At 40.2% G+C, this 14,230-nt stretch overlaps 1 protein-coding gene and 1 pseudogene across 4 annotated transcripts in view; both read left to right on the top strand.

Annotated features, from left to right (window-relative positions):
* The window catches only part of DOCK11 (dedicator of cytokinesis 11), a 190,179-nt gene that overhangs the window by 12,682 nt on the left and 163,267 nt on the right, over positions 1–14,230 (top strand). The gene's annotated exons all lie outside the window — the stretch shown is intronic.
* Positions 13,215–13,567, top strand: LOC106697953 (annotated as a pseudogene).

Raw genomic sequence — 14,230 nt, 5'->3', positions numbered from 1 at the left:
TGCAGTTTCAATTTGAATGTTGTTTTTTTAATTCTTCATAATTAAATTTTTTATCCCACACAAAACTCCCCTCAGTCTGGAGTTCTTGTAAGTGGGCACTGCTTTCAGACTTGAGGTGTTTCAGGATACAAGCTGGCCAGACACTTAGCAGGCACTTAGCCAGGTTAGGCTTATGGAATTTTCCAGCCTCAGTTAAAGAACAGAGTAAAGAGGGGTGTGTGTGTGTGTGTGTGTGTGTGTGTGTGTGTGTGTGTGTGTGTTTAAAATAAAGGGATGGTTTCACATCACAGAATAATTCTTTGGCTGATAAGCCCTAAGACAACGCTCATATGTCCCATGTGAGACGCACTTCAACCATCCTGAAGGTCAAGTTAGACTGTACTTGTCCCTCTTGCATTCCCAAGGTAACTGCAGGACCCTTTCTCAGAAATGGGTTTCTAAAACACATGATTAGAGAAGCAGAGAGGACTGGAAAATCTCATATTCCTTCCGGCTTCATGATTTCAATTGAGATAGAAATTGAAACTTCCTCTCTTCGCCAAATCCAGTCACTGCCATTTTAGAGACAGGCACCACAAAAGCTTCCTGGCTGATCGCATTAGCACCAGCCCTCCTTATTCTGGTTAGTAAAATATCCATGATGAGCTGATGGCAGAGAGCCTTATTGCCGCGAAGAAGTACTCTATCAGATGTGGATTGCATTTTCTATTTTTACATCAATTCTAATTGGCCATGGCTATATTTCTCAGAGGCCTAGCCTAGTTTTTCTTTCCTTTTTTTTAGACCCTTGGATAACTGACTTGGCTGTGGTGGACTGAAAATTGTTATGTAAAAAGTTAGGAAACCCCCAGATTTTATTTCAAAATATGTATAAAATATACATTAACCGCTCACTTTCTCTTGTTCCATTATCCTTTTTTTTCTACCTCAATAGGAAAACAGTTTCAATTCTCTTTATAAGCCAAAAAATTCAGATGTTTTCACTATAATTATCTTAAACTTTTTTTCTAATGTATTTATATACTACTAATCTCTACTATTTCCAAAACATGAAAGGGTATTTATTAACTGCAGTTCTATTTAAATCTTCTTTAGAAACTGGTGTTCATTTTCTTCAAATTAAGGCTCTTTCCCTTCAACCTGGCTTATTATATTTTATTTCATATTCTTTTACTGATTTACTGCTTTTCTGTTGGAGATTTTTGCTTTTTAATTTTTTACTTATTGAGAGAGAGAGAGAGAGAGAAACATGGATTTGTTCTATTTATTTTTGCATTCATTGGTTGATGTGCCCTGACTGGGGATTGAACCAGCAACCTTGATGGATAGGGATGATGCTCTAACCAACTGAGCTACCTGGTCAGGGCAAGAGGATTTTTGCTTTGTTACAGGCTCTCATCTGACCTTCATGGTTTATGGGGCGTGGTATATATGCATTCAATCAATGAGCTTTGTGACAGGTTTAATGACTTAGAACTTGAACATCTGGGGCTGTGGTGTATACTAGAAAGAACTAGAAATAGAAAGCAAGTGTGTTGTTAGAGAGGGAGCTAAAGGGAGAGAAAGGCATGCTGAGCTGTGGGAGAGAGCCTTAGCTGAAGGAAAAGAAAGATACTCTTCGGTTCATGCTCAAATCCCAAGGGAAATGCTTTTAGAACTGTTGCTTGAATTGAAAAGAAGCAGAGAATCTATTTCCACTGATTTCTTTTTAATGGATTAAAGCCACTTAGGGCAAGATTGCAGAGGGGGTCGGGGAAGGGAAGGCAAGACAAGGACTTAATTTGAGGAAACTAAAAGATAAAAAACGTTAAGATGGAAGGAAGAGGTCCCCCCCATTGTAATAGATCAAAAGACCAGAGATTAAAATATTAACAATATTTAATGAGGGTAGCAGTATATTTTTAGATTCAGACAGGAAGAAATCAACCCTTTAGAAATTGTACTAGGTAAATGGAACTGTTAGATAGGACAAGGGTCTCAAGGTCTGGGCATTTCTAAATGTTATTTCTTGCTAAATGATAAAATATAGCATAGCATAGTATTTTGTAGATGCAGTTGTGAACAGATGAGCTGACAGGAATACAAAGGGATGAAAGTAGCCAATTGCAAAGAAGAAATCAACATGTAATTGACCAAATAGCATATATAAGCCATGGCTAAGCTTTCCTTCAGGGAGGCAGAGCTTTAGGTAAGAATTCTTGTCTCTTTTCCTTGCTGCAAGTAAAATAACACTGCCTTGCAACAACCGCCTCTTGTTTTGAAGAGTGTCCCAAGCAGCGAGTGTCCCAAGTTGCACACTGTAAACTTGCATAATTCAAGACCCTAAGACAATTAGTTAAGGAACATAGTGAATACTTGTATGCATTTCCCCACTGATTATGATAGTAGGAACCCAGTTCTCCAATTTAGATGGACAGAGACTTGTGACCACCAGAAACCTGTAAAGGCCAGATTTCTTTTGAGGATTCTAGGGTGGGGGGACTCACGTGTCAGGTTGGCCTACCCCAGCTGTGGGCAAACTACCGCCAGCGGGCTGGATCCGGCCTATTTGAAATGAATAAAACGAAAAAAAAAAAAAAAGACCGTTCCCTTTTATGTAATGATGTTTACTTTGAATTTATATTAGTTCACACAAACACTCCATCCATGCTTTTGTTCCAGCCCTCCGGTCCAGTTTAAGAACCCATTGTGGCCCTCGAGTCAAAAAGTTTGCCCACCCCTGGCCTACCCTCACTTCCTTTATCCTCAGGTAGAAGGGGGCTACAGCTCACAACTGTTACCAGACCCATATTTCTCAAGGCAGCAAACCCTGCTAGACAGGAAAGGAAGCATTGAAGGGTGTCCCTCTGGGCCCTTGCGATTTCCTGTGAGAGTAGCCCTCACTGGGACTGGCTTCCTCTTACTATATCCTCTCCCTACCAAGTTGCTTTTTTCCCCTTTCCACCTTCTGTCCCCTATTGTTATCCCCTCATTCTGATTTTCCTCAACTGCTGCTCCTACTGTTCACCTCTCTGCACTGTCACTCACCTTCCAAGATAATCTGTATAACTGGCGCCCTGGTCCAACTCCACTGCCATAAGCTCTCCCATAGCCAGCCCCTTTGCTTTCCCTTCCGCCATGCTCATTCCATTGTGGATACATTTCCATTCCCCCCTTCTCATCTTTTTCTCACCTTTTCCTTCTCTTTCTCCTCAGTGTTTGCTCAAAAAGTGTTCTCCATGGGACAGGACTATTACTGTGTTTATTTTTCTTTAGCCAAAGATGGAAAATTCCAGAGGCCTGACCAAGTGATGGCTGGTTGCCTTTTCTGGAAATTCAATGACCTGGATGGTAAGGGAATGTTGTGGAGCTACACATCTGGCAAGGTTATTCCCTAAAATGTCCTGGCTTTGGATTTAGTTCCAACTAAAAGAAGTGGAGGTTCTGTTCTGTGAAATTATGGCGTAAGAATGAAGAGTTTAAGAAATGATATAATTACAACTACAGAGCCCAGTTTATATCACTTTTTTTTTCTGGTCGATTTAATTGGGAAAAAGAAGGGCCTTTGGCTTAGTAGAGCTTTCAAAAGTAAAACCTTCCAAGTGAGAGACAGATGAAGTTCCAGTGGCCCAACTGAATGGAGGATTTTGCTTTGTTTGGGTAATTATTTGCCAGAAGCCATGCCCAGGTCAGAGCAACCAAGTACATTTCAGAGTTGGTCTGTCTTCTGCAGGGGGGTGGGGGCGGGGAGGTGTGTGTGTGTTGGGGGGGGCGGGGCAGGAGCATCTTCCCAGTTGACACCAGGTAGAATTGAGTAGGTCTGTTTCACTGCTATCCCCCACTTCCCTAGAGAAATAATTTAGGCAGGATTTTGTTCCCATATCCCCAGGGTTGTTTTTTTGTTTTCATTTTGCGTGAGTGCGCGTGCGTGCGTGTGTGTGTGTGTGTGTGTGTGTGTGTGTGTGTGTGTTTGGTGTTTTTTGTTTTGTTTTGTTTTGGCTATTTGAAATCAGGATGGACCATTTTAACAGTAAGCAAAAATGTTATTGTCTTTCTAGCTAGTAACTGACCATCATTCTGTTGCCTCTCAAGAGAAGATGAGGGAAAATACCCACATTCCCAAACCCATGAAGATACCAACTCCATCGGCACTGGCTCTACATTACCATGAATGAGCACCCAGATTTCTTAGCAGCCCTTCCTGTCCACCAGGAAGGCCCTTTCCACCTTTGAATCCTCTTCCATCACATTCCTACCTGTATTCTAGCCAAGTCATAGCTGTGGATAAAAAGGAGCCACATGCTAAACCTGACAAGCTCAGGGAAGGCCTGTGCGGCGGCCTTACAAACTCAGAGACCTAAGTAACCACATAGGATGGTCTGAAAGTAAACCTTTCAAGCTAAAAGCAGGTCATGGTGGGTAGTCGTGTCCTAGGCTAGAATCTTCTCTGACCAAAGTCAATCTTTATGTTAACCGAGCCTGTCTATTGTATTTTGCATCTAAGATAACATACCTTTGGAATGTCAAGGTAACTTCCCTTTTTCGACCCTAACAACCACACCAGAGCAGAGACCACCACAAATCCCCTCATAGTTATAGTTATCAAGTGTTAATTGTTGACTGTTAATTATCCTGTACCCATCTATGTAAAAGATGTATATGCCTATCATTTTTATCCAATCCCAGAGGCCCCCCTCCTTTTTGCTTAGCCAATCTATCACCAGTGAATTTCATATAACTCTTTTGATTGTAATCTATAATAATAAAAGTGTAATATGGTAATTAGACCGGACAACCAAACGACCTTCCGGATGTCCTTCTGGACAACCTTCCAGACGAAGCTGGGGCTGTGAGGGCCAAGGCAAGCTGCCATGTTTGCGAGGGCTGAGCCACGAATTTTGTGAATTGGGCCTCTAGTGTATAAAATAAGGTGCAAAACTGCCATTCTCAGTTGAGATTCTGTCTCCCAGTAATTGTCGACAGTTTGGTTCAAGTAAACTCACAAAAATTCTCCACAGGTTTGAATGTTTCTTACATTGATACTGCCCATTGCTGCTGCCCAAACGCACTGTACATTTTCTTACCTCCATGCCTCTGCATATGCTGACCCCTCTTCCTAGAATGCCCTTCCAAACCCTTCCCTGCTAAAGGGAATCCTGTGCCTCCTGAAGGGCTTGGGTGAAACCTTCCCCCCCCCCCCAATTTGGAGCACATTGCTCCTGCAGGATTATAGCCTCTTTCCAGTTTGTATTGGTTTCCTGTGGCTGCTGTAACAAATGGTCACAAACTGGGTGGCTTAAAATAACACATTTATTCCCTTCTAGAAATCAGAAATCGGTATCACTGGGCCACACTTCCTCTGGAGAGTTTAGGGAAGGATCCATTTTTGCGTCTCCCAGCTCCCTTAGCTGCCAGCATTCCTTGGCTTGTGGCTGCAAATCGTCTTCTCTTCAGTTGTGTGAAATCTCCCTCTTTCTTATATAGAGATGTTTGTGATTGCATTTAGGACTCACCCAGATCATCCAGGATGATGTCCTTATCTGAAGACCCTTGACTCAGTCACCTGTGTAAAGACCCTTTATGGGAATGTTAGCAGGTTCCAGGGATTTCAATGGGTGTATGTCTTGGAGCAGGGGTCCTCAAACTTTTTAAACAGGGGGCCAGTTCACTGTCCCTCAGACCGTTGGAGGGCCGGACTATAGTTTAAAAAAAATTATGAACAAATTCCTATGCATACTGCACATATCTTATTTTGAAGTAAAAAAAACAAAACGGGAACAAATACAATATTTGTATTTGCATGTGGCCCGCGGGGCCGTAGTTTGAGGACCCCTGTGGAGGGTGGGGTGGGGAGAGGGACGGCCAGAGAGCATTTTTCAGCCTGCATGTCTTTGGGATGCATTTTTCATCCTATTATACTAGTTCTTCAAGTTTTAGAGAGGATTGATTTCATTCTGCCTCATAACTAAGGATCTGGCAGGACAGTGGAAGGAGCTAATGCTTAGTCCCAGGGCCAGAAGGACCCAGTGATTCCCATGACTATTTCTGTTACCTTGTACAAGCTGTTTAACTTGGTGGAACCTCCTTGTGCTCATTTGTGCAGTGGAAATGGTATCGACCTAAATGAACCTTACAGAGTTATTTATAATAGTTGAACAAGTAAAAGCCAACAACAAACATATACTCAAACTTAGACAGCCTAAATGTACAAAAGTGAGGGACTGGGCAAATATACATCCAAACACCAGAAAATCATGCAATCATTAAAATGCCATCTATAGCCCTTGCCAGTGTGGCTCAATTGGTTGGAGTATTGTCCTATACACCAAAAAGCTGGCGGGTTTGATTCCCAGTCAGGGCACATACCCAGGTTGTGGGTTTGATCCCTGGTTGGGGCATATGCGAATGTTTCACTCTCACATTGAGGTTTCTCTCTCTCTCCCTCTTCCCTTCATCTCTCTCTAAAAATCAATAAAAAATCTTTAAAAATAAAATTAAAAAGCCATCTATATTATTGACGAGAAAATTTAGGTTATGACACAGCATGCGAGGTCTGATCATATTTTGCTTATGATCAAATAATGCATATGTGATATATGTGAATTTAGTTACTTAATCACACTGTGCCTCAGTTTCCTCATTTGTAAAATGGAGATAATGATAGTACTGACCTCACAGGGTTGCTGTAAGGATTGAGTAAAATAATACAGAAAGGCACTTAAAATAATGCCTAGAACACGAGGAAGCACTGAATAAATATTAGCTATTTTTATTGCTACAGTCAAAGAAAACATTCTCAAAAAGTGTGCCTCTGTCTACACTGTATGTGTGTGTGTATAATATTAACACATATTTCTGGGTAGTGAGACTATGAGTAATTTTTATTCTTGCTTTATATTTTCTGTTCTTAAAATGTTTATTGGGGTGGGGGTGGAGGTTAGGTGAAGGGGGCCTAACATCTGGTAATGTAAGATGATTTGACTTTGGGTGGTAGGCATACTGCAATATACAGATCTTGTATCATAGAAACCTACACCAGAAACCTATATGATCATATTAGCCAATGTCACCCCAATAAATGTGATAAAAATGTTTACTCATTTTACATTGAACATGTGCTTTTTAAATTCTTTATTGTTGAAAGTATTGCAGATGTTCCCCTTTCCCCCCATTGTCCTCTCCCAGACGCCCCTGTCCTCCAGCCCAGGCCTTTATCCCCCTATTTTCTGTGTCCATTGGTTATGCTTATATGCATGTGGGCGGGCGAGGGTAAAAGGTCAACCAATGACCATGTATTTTTATAATACAAAAATGAACATTTCAGGTAAGTTTTATACTTTTCAGTTTGCTATATTTCTATGACATACAGTATCAATATGGTAATTAGCATGGTGCTATTATAATTAAGATAATTTCTCCTATAATCCTGCAGGTCCTTGACCATCAGTTTGTACATCTCCCATTATCTTTCTGTTGAACCAATATAATTAAGATGTTCTAGAAATTTGATTTGTTCCCATTTGCTTTTCATTCCTATCTGCTTAAATATTCCCCAAATTTTGATCACTATGCATTCTTTATAAATTGAAGTTTCAGAGAGTACATGTATATGTATATACACTCACACACATGCTGTATATGCCTGTATGTCTCCATATAGCTATGTAATTAATATTTCATATTATCTTTATAATTGTTGAGAAGCAGAAATGCCTACCCTGAATTTCCTGAAATGTGAAGTTGCTCTCATCTTTCTTGCATGTGAAATGTGTCTTACGTTGTTGCTACTATAGTCATCCTCTGCTGACGTTAACAATATTAATCACTAGAGGAGCTTAAATTTCAAGTGTAAAGCTAATTAATAGATGATATACACTGATATGGTAAGGATTTCTGGTTGCAATTTTCCTGATTTTGAACATGCTGTATCTTTTTTTTTATTTAAAAATAATCTTGAGATTTCTGTGGATTTAAGAACAAATGCATGGGAAAATTACTGATGAATTGGCTTTGAAATGAAAGGTCTTGCCTCTGACATTTAAGATAATTAGATTCTGGTGCACTTCTTGGTAAGCTGGATCTCTTTTTCTGTCTCTACTGTGCCTTTTTTCCCATCAGCATGCCCATCCTTGAGTTTGTTTTTTGTTGTTTCTATTCATCTGTCTTCTCTCCACTACATTTCTCACTCTTTTTTTTCCAATCCCCACTCTGATCATAATATAAAGCATATATAAAAATGGATTTGTTGTATTAAATTGAGTTTTCTTCTTGATAACTTAAGTAGGAGGAGGGAGGCATGAAGAAGCAGAGCACAGGGGATTTTTAAGGCAGTGAAAATACTCCGTATGAGACTCTAATGGTGATACATGTCCTTATATATTTGTCCGAACCCATCGAATGTACAACACCAAGAGTGAATTGTAATTTGAACTATGGACTTGGGTTCATCGATTGTAACAAATATACCACCAGTCTGATGGGAGATGCTGATAATGTGAGAGGCTGTGCTTCTTTGTGGGTAGGAGGTACATGGGAACTGAACTCTAATTTCTGCTCAGTTTTGCTGTGAACTGTTAAAAAAATAAAGCCTATTTTTAAAAAGTAAGAAGCATGAAATATTTTGTTTTCCTTTTTGTAAAAAACAAAACTTAAATGTAGTTCTTTTGTACTTATGTGAAATTTTAATTTTTCTGCCTGTCGATGGTTCTAATTATCCCCCCCCCCCCATCCCTGAAAGATTGGAAGGATGCATTTCCAGTTCTCTTGCCAACTTGTTTGGCATAATTATGAAGACTAGCAAATGTGTATTGAGCACTTTGAAGACTTTGATGAAAAGTGCTAGGTAAAAGCAAAGCAATTTTATTGTTAGAATGGGGGGAGTGAGTCAGAAATTTTAAGGTGGACACCTCACTGACTCTGGAAGCAATGCAAAGCACAGTGAACAGGTACTTGCTAATCAAACTCAGGCTTTGGTACAGCTGTGCTTGCTCAATTACACCCATGTACAAATTTAGCATACATTAGGGGAATCTGATTTTTGAATAAACTTGATTGGAATTCTTTGGCAAAGCAAAGAATCCTTTATAATGCAAATGGACACCCACTAATTTATATCTTTTGTAAGATGGGAGTTAATGCTTTAGGTTTTTTTCAACTCCTGTGCCATTTAAAATCCAATTGCTGTGGGGGCGGGGAGAGGAGAATCTCTGGGGAAGTTGCATTAACTCCTTCAAATCTGAGGAAGCCATTTAGTCAATGATTGTTTCTGGGAACTAAATAATACCCTTGTCACCTGAAAGATTTAAAATAGTCTTTGTAAGTGGCTCCACAGTCTCTGAAAGAACATGACTCATTCCTTTGTAATCTGAAAGAAATCCAAGTGTCAAAAGACACTGGGAAATGGCCTTAAGTTAATACTTCTAAACACAAATATAAGAGGTTTGAAATATTAGGAAACCATTATGATATGGGTTGAAAGTTGATGGGTGGAGTGAGTATAGTAGGATGTGGCTGAAAGGGCAAGGATGAATTGGCAACCTTTCTATAGTAATCCTTGGGGAAAATCTTGCTGGCAGATTTAAGGGTCTTAAACTCTGGCTGTACTCTGTGTACCACAGGTTGTCTTATTCTTTGCTCAGGAGCCTCCCACCCTGCATTTCTGACTGTCCCATGCTTACACAGGGCCCCATAATGTTTGTTCTGCCAACTCTACTTCGGGTTACTGATCCCCTCAAGCAGCTTTTGGATCCATCTTCAGCACATGACCAGTGAAAGGAAATTAAGTGTATTAGAATGCCTTCCATTAGCGCTGGGAGATAGATTGCATTCCTGTACCTCTTAAAACTCATGTTCTTGACAATATAAAATGGGGCTGTGGAGGATGAGGTTCTCCAAGTTTGGGTCAGCTTTTGCCTTTCATTGACCTCAGTGGATGCCACTTAAGGGAAAAATATGATCAGGGTTCACCCTATGGAATCATTGCTTAATATTGTAGATGACTCATTGGAACTAGTGTATTAGAAAATCACTTCCAGATGTGTAGCAGCAACTTTTCCAAATAAACTCTGGAAAACCGGGTTAGTTTCTTTTTATGATCTTAGTGCCAGAATCGAATCTTCTTGTATATGGTTAGCCAACAAATATTTGGAGTTCTCATCCTTGTTCACTTACTTTTAAATTGGTACCCACATAAGTGTGTGGGGCTGCCTTCAGCCTGCTTCCTTATCCCATATCAACTTCTGCCCTCTCCACACCTCCCATCTTCTCACAGCGATAAATGGCCTGGAAGCCTTACCTACTACTAGCCCAGGCCTCATTCTTATCATTATCAGCAAACATATCTTGAGCGTTCCTATGTGAAAGCACCTTGCTAGGTACTGTGAAGGATGGCTGAACTTCCTAGTTGGAGAGCAGCAGCAGAGTGACAGAGAATGTGAGCTCTGCTCTGGTGTCAGCATGTGAGTTGAAATGTCACTTTCTGGTTGTTCAATATTGGGAAAGTCACTTAATTTTTCTAAATCCCAGTTTCTTTGCATATAAAATGGGAGTGATGGTGATAGTAATACCTACTTCATAAGGTAAGTGTGAGGCCTAAATGAGATAATCTATGGTAAACACTTGGCATCAGCTCAGTTAGTGTTAGTTATTATTATTCATCTAATTTGCCGCCATGTGTAGTTTGTTTGTGTGGTTGTATTTGTGTGTGAAAGGAGACCATGAAATAGGAGTTAACTGATGACCTCAAAGAAGCAACTGCAGGGTTTAATTTTTGGGGATTCTCTTTAAATCGATTTCATTCTAGCAGAGAATTCACTGGCTTCTCCTGTTCAACGAATTGGGCCCTGTTAAAAGAGGTAATGTGTTGTCATCTCTTTGGAGGCATCAGATGACAGGTCTTACAGATCACCCAATAGTCAAATACTCTAAAGTAGCACAGCCTGAGCCTGGAGCCCTTACCAAAGCCACACCTACTTTAACAAGGTCTTTTCGGTAAATAAAATCTTACGTTTTACATTCTATTGATTTTTTTCACAACTTCTTATCACATTGTATTTGAGCAGTTTTCTATTGAATCAATAAATGTGTATCTATACTAGAATGTGATGAAAACATTTCTAGAACTTGAAAACTGCATCAGAAAAGGAAAAGATCATAACCATTACTGTTCAATAGAAATGTATGTCTCTATTCTTTTCGAAGAGTTAAAAATGGTTAGGAATTTGTGAAACTGATACAGAAACTACTGAAGTAGTTGAAAGCATGCACACCAGAGTTAGACAGCCCTGGTTTGAATCCTGACTGTATTAGTTTTCTGTTTCTGTGGCAAATTGCCAAACAGCAGCTTAAAATAACACTTCTCATTTCAGTTTCTCTGGATCAGAAGTATGGGCAGCGCTCAGCTGGAGTCTACTCAGGGTTTCACAGGTGTTGGCAGAACTGTGTTCTCATGTGGAGGCTCAGGGGCCTTTCCCAAGGTCCTTCAGGTTGGCACAATTCAGTTCCTTGTGGTTGTAGGGCTGACAGGTCCGTTTTCTTGCTGGCTCTGAGCTGGGGATAGTTGTCAACTCCTAGAGGACACCCTTAGGTCCTAGCCATGTGGGGCTTTCATAACTGGTCTGCTTCTTTAAAGCCAACAGGTGAATCTCTCTCTCCAGGAAGGGCTAGTTCCTCTTCTAGGAACACCTAATTAGGCCAGGCTCAGGATAATCTCCCCTTTGATGATCTCAGAGGCAATTTATTAAAACAATCAGGGGAGGAGTGACATCTCATAATATTCATAGGTCTTACACTGAAGTGGAGGGGATTACACAAGGCCAGTAGACTGGGAACAGGCATCTTGGGATACTGCCTACCACACTGACTGTATCGCTTACCTGGGCAAGTTGCCTAACCTCTCTTAGTCTTTGTTTTCTCTTTGAGAAAATCTGAGTAATGATAGTATTTTCTACTTTGTAGGATTATTTTGAGAATTAAATGAGATACATATGTAATACATTTAACACAGCACCTGGTGCTTAGCAATAAATGTTTTCAATAAATGTTAGCTTTCAATACATGTTAGACTCATGGTAGAGAAGAGCTCATTTTTCTTTTTCTCCTCTTACCTTTTCTTTCACCGGACCCCACCCCATTAATGAAATGGCTTTGAAGGTACAGCATGTGAGCAGATGGTAAAGGAGTTGAGGTTTTTTCCCTAATTGATTTCCTAAGAATAAAGGTTATTTAAAACACATTTTTAAGCTAGTTGCTTGGCATGTCTAGAATCTGGTGGTCCATGAGGTCTGAAAGGTTGGCAACCGCTGGTTTAAGAAAACCTTTGAAGTAGTGGTTGCCAACCGGTGGTCTGTGGACCACTGGTGGTCCGTGAGGTCCGAAAGGTTAGCAACCGCTGGTCTAGATGAAGGCCTTCGTACAGATATCTTTCTAATTTGATTCTTTGCTAAATGTATGCATGTGCAGGACACAATTCATGCTCCCTTCTGCCCTGGGGTTTGAGGTATGTTTCCTAGTTAAGGAAAAAGTTTCAGATATTAGTCTACCTATGAAAAAACAGTCTCGTAGATCAGTGATGTATACTTGAGAATAACTTTGATAACAGATGCTTACTTTGTAGAGTAGGAATATCAATTTACAGGACCTTCACTGGGTTTCTCACCTTTAGTCTAAGGATATTCAACAATTCAGCCTCACAGTAGTCCTGAAATTTAGACTTGTTTTATTCACATAAGCTCCCAAGACACAGTCATGGCTGTGGATTTGACTATCCCCTGAGAGTTCCAGGGCCATCCCTAGAAGATGAGTATGTATTGCTTCTTATTGAAATTGATTATACTTCAGAAATCATTGGAAAGTAAATTCCCACGTGATAGTTGTTGAGTAGCCCCATCTTTTTTTTTTATATATTTTATTGATGAAGAGGAGAGCAAAAAACCAAAGAGTGGAGAAACAAAAAAGGCAATGATTCCAATTTACAAATGGAGGGAATCACTTTTAGAGAATTTGATTCTTAGTATGTAACTGACCTTGGGTGTCACTTTTCACAGTAATGACATAAACATTCCATTTAGTAATAACAAGCCTGCATGTTTATCTTCCCTGTGAGAAGTTGGAAGTTTTGGAAGTTTGTGTGTAATCAAGACCCATCCAGAGAAGGGGGCTAGCTTTTGAAACCTCTGCCTGGCCAGCCTCATTCCCTGGCCATTTCCGATGCTGCTTTTGGTTGGGGGCCATCCCACATATAAAGCAGGAAGATGGTGGCCACAAACAAGGCAAAAAAGTCACTGGAGTCTATCAACTCTGGGCTCCACTTGTTATGAAGAGTGGAAAGTACGTGCTGGGATACCGGCAGAGTCTAAAAATGACCAGACGAGCAAAGTGAAACTGGACATCCTCACCAACAACTGCCAGTCTTGTGGAAATAGAGTACTACACCATTTGGCCAAGACTGGTGTCCATCACTACAGTGGCAATAATATTGAATTGGGCACAGCATATGGAAAATACTATAGAGTGTGCACACTGGCTCTCACTGACCCAGCTGATTTCTTATATAATTAGAAGCATGCCAGAACAGACTGGTGAAAATTAATTCACGCAAAAAAAAATTCTTTAATTAAACTGTCCAGAGCTTGTTTTAAAAAAACAAAAAAAGAAATGTCTACTGGGTGGGACTGAGGAACCTTAAAAGTCTACAGGATCCCTGCCCCCACTGGGCTCACCTACCACACCCAGCATGAGTTCCCTTTCTGTGACTCTCACTAGCACACGAGTGTCCTACAGCATTAGATGTCTAGGGAGAAGTCAAGTTGAGGGGAGGAGTTATGAGTTGTTACCTCATTGAGAAGACCTCAGTTCTTCCTTTGGCCATAAAGGGAAGTCTAAAAAGAGGCATAAGGATTCTCTTCCACATCTATACTTTAGGCTGTCTGCCTACTCCCTAAAGATTTTACCTGTATCTTCATTTAAAAAATAGAATTGATTAAAAATTTTTGTGTAATAGAGGTCACTGTCAAGAGAATGAGAAGGCAGAATGGGAGAAAATATTTGCAAAGCATATATCTGATAAAAGATTAATATCCAGAATATATGAAGAACTACAACTTAACCAAACAACTTCATTGAAAATTGGGCAAAGAACTTGAAGAGACATTTCTCCAAAGAAGATACGCAAATGACCAATAAGACACTCAACATCACTAATCATTAGATAAATGCAAATCAAAACCACAATGAGATGCATTTTCACACCAAG

The sequence above is a fragment of the Myotis lucifugus genome, unplaced genomic scaffold (assembly GCF_000147115.1).
Source record: "Myotis lucifugus unplaced genomic scaffold, Myoluc2.0 scaffold_2, whole genome shotgun sequence".
In the NCBI taxonomy this organism is placed as follows: Eukaryota; Metazoa; Chordata; class Mammalia; order Chiroptera; family Vespertilionidae; genus Myotis; species Myotis lucifugus.
The sequence above is the reverse complement of the archived record's forward strand: the minus strand, read 5'-3'. Positions and strand labels throughout refer to the sequence as shown.